The sequence below is a fragment of the Pipistrellus kuhlii genome, unplaced genomic scaffold (genome assembly GCF_014108245.1).
Source record: "Pipistrellus kuhlii isolate mPipKuh1 unplaced genomic scaffold, mPipKuh1.p scaffold_m20_p_3, whole genome shotgun sequence".
NCBI classification, from domain to species: domain Eukaryota; kingdom Metazoa; phylum Chordata; class Mammalia; order Chiroptera; family Vespertilionidae; genus Pipistrellus; species Pipistrellus kuhlii.
The window spans coordinates 7,659,316-7,662,821 of record NW_023425529.1 but is presented as its reverse complement, the minus strand read 5'-3'; positions in this window follow the sequence as shown (position 1 = coordinate 7,662,821).

Here is a 3,506-nt window from a genome sequence, read left to right as displayed (position 1 = left end):
TAGCTTTAGGCAGGGCATATTGACTGCCCCATGATTAATGGAATGAATGAATTTCAATGGGAGGTCCTTATGGTTTGCCATGTCCAATTAAACATGCTCCTGAGAATAGTGTCAATGAGCATTTCCCGTGGCAGTGTTGAGAAGGTTTTTTAGGTGCTGTCTCTGATCTAGTAGAAAAGGCTGCTCAGAGCACAGTTTTGAGGAGCACTGGGATTGTACCAGGCTCAGTGGGGAAGAGTGCCATAGTCAGTGAGCAAGGTCAGCCATGGATGTGCAGGTCATGGTGACCTGAGTGCTAAACTATTTATATTTCATTGAATGGAATGACTGGCACCAGGGACCATTTCCAAGTTCTTACTTCTATTTTTTCCTTTTGGCTCTCTGATTCTTCTCCCAAAGTCTTATATCACTCATCTCTTTTCTATGCAATCAGTTTATGTCTTCATAAAATTTAAGATTTAATTTAAGATTTTTCCCAACTGTGTGTGTGTGTGTGTGTGTGTGTGTATCTCCAAGTATATTGCACTACACACAGACACACATATATAAAAATATATGCATGTGTGTCATATGTACATTGCACACACATGCATTCCCAATCTCACCATGTATAAATGTGAACATACAGTAGCACTATTACCCTATCCAATATACAAATTATTCACTCTTGTGTTAAAAAGCATAAATATTTTACCTTATCTGTAGCATGTGAACCCTAAGAAGATAAGATTTAAATTTGAAGGAACTAGATCTAAATTTTAGCTCTTCTGCTTATTAGTAATAACTTCCCAAACTTTAAATGTATAAAGTAGATTAATCGCAATAATAGATTTTACATACTCCTCACAAAAAACATTGACAGATCAAATGAGAACACATATAAGTACATTTGGAAAACTTGCACAGAGATTTACAAATGTATTATCCTGTGAATATGTTTCAATGACCATATTCCATATTTACCTCTTTGTCCCTGATACTCTTATGTATAAGATCAATTGATTTAGAAAATTGTTATGCATAAATTAGTATATATTAAGTGCTTTCTGATACAAATAAAAATGGCTCCATGCACATTTGTTTTTGTTCTTGGTAACTAAAGAAATAAATTTTCACATGGTTTTAAAATTATTTGTTTTGCTGTTTTCAGCAAAATTCCATTAGACTAAAATTCTTCTCATGCTAGATCCCTTTTAACAATATCCAATCTTTTCATGTAAAGCAGAGGTAGCTCATCTCATTTTAAAGCTACTGTAAATTAAATGAAAATTAAGTACTTTATAGTCAGGTCTTATTTCCAAGAGTAGGATAAAGGAGAGAATGGCCCATGGGGCTCACAAAGTGTGCTTCTGTCTCAAAAAAATTCCCTACACCAATGCCTTCTTTTCACCTTTCCTCCTCCACCTTTTCCTCTACTTTCCCCTCCTCCTTCTGCCCCTTCCCTTTTCCTCTCCCTCCTTCTCTTCTTCCTCCTCCTCTTTCTTCTTCTCTCTCCTTTGTCATGAGAGCAAAAATGTATTGTTGTATTCTAAGCACCATGCTAAATGCTTATATGAATTATTTTGTTGAATCCTCATAACAAGTTCACCTTGTCATCTCCACTTCACAAATAAGAAAACCAAAATTCATGGAGATTCTGCCCTTGCCCAAGCATGTCAGTCATCACCAGAGTCCACTAGGCAATACTCTGTTTTAAAGCATTTCACTGCATCCAGATTCCTTTGCAAATCTTGTGTAAATGAGTCATTTCCAAGTAAAATTCACACATGAACTTCCACATAAAACTGCATTCCCCCCCCCCCCCCCCCCCCCCCCCCGCTCCCCCGTCTCTCCTGTCATCCCTTAAAGGCCTGGTTTCTGTCTTAGTCATGTCTAGTATCTGAACAATAACTCCAACAAATATGCTGATTGGCTGAACAAAGGAAGGTTGGCATTCCTAGGTGGGTCTGATTGAAAACAAACAAGTAGCTGATCAACAGGTAGAGATTATTTGCAAAACTGAAAATAAACTGGATCAGGCCCGGCTATCGTGACCCAAACGAATCAAGAATGCAAGGTTCAAAAGGGCTTTTATACCTCATGCAGCAAACATACTAGTATACCCCTCTCACTTCTCGTGCAAAAATGAAGGCAAATCCCTAACTCTAAACACCCAAAGGGAGCAATGTAAACTGATTTTTCATGCAATAGATGGGGCTAGGACAACCAGAACTGAAATGAGCCCTTTGCCAACATGAAGTTTATTAGTCTGGGCAGAAAGTCAACATCACTAAAATTTCCTGTAGATATGTTTTGAGCCTCATTCTTGACGTCTTGGGCTCTGATAAACACTGGCTTGTGTTGTGGGTGAGAGTCATTAACTTAGTTTTTCACGATGGAAATAATGGCTCCCCATTTGTTAGTTTTCATTAGACATATTTCAGGGGATATCATGGCCTCATTGCCTCCCAATGTAGCTGCTGCCCTACACTTGACCTCTCCCCATCCAAAAATGTATATGCATGGATGGCTGAGGAACCCTGGCACCTTACAAATTATCCATTCAGACTGTCAAGAACCTTTTCTTTGGAAGGAAAAGAGATGTGACAAGTGTAAACACAGGAGAATGGAACCTGCTACAGAGGACAGATGCCATGTCAGTCTTGATAAAAGCTGATGGTGCATTCTTCTGTAGTGAGTCAGCTGGCTGCTCTCTCTTTCTCTCTCCAACTCCTTCCAGCCTTTTGTGCTATGATAGTTTCTTTCATCCTGACCCCCTAGGCATGCCCTGGAAGCAAGGTTCTGATTAGTACAAAACTGCCCACCTTATGTTTTTATTTTTATCCATGTTTTCAGTTTGGTGCCAGGCCTCAGGAATCAGATACTGATCAAACTAGAGAGCTACTTATATCCTAAAACAGGAGGCAAAGACGACCCCTTTCTGTCACACAGAATGGCAGGACCATCTGGTTCAAATGCTGATGGAGGCTGGGCCTTTGATGATTAAGGTCCTGATTTCACAAAATTTCCCAAGGCAGAGGTGGAGGTTTGAAGCCCTGGGGAAAGTCAATGGTAAGGAATTGGCCCTGGAAAGTTTTTTTTTTTTTTTTTTTTTTTTTTTAATAAGTATTTATTGCTCAGATTATTACACTTGTTTCTTTCCCCCCCCCCCCCCCATAGCTTCCTTCCACCAGGTTCCTGCCACACCCTCTGCCCTTACCTCCTCCCCACCCCTCACCATTGTCCTCATCCATAGGTTATACAATTTTAGTCCGGTCTCTTTCTGCACCCCCACACCCCTTTCCCCCTGATAATTATCAATCCACTCCCTTTCTTTGCCCCTGATTATTCACCAGTTTATTCTGGTCTTCATTATTTTTTTTTTTATTTTTTTTTTGCCAATGCAAAAACTAAGCCACATACATGTTACTTTCAAAACTTGAATGTCAAGAGCAAAACTCTGGCTATTAAATAATAACAACAATGCCAATGCAAAACAACAAAATGAGAAATCAGAATTATGGACA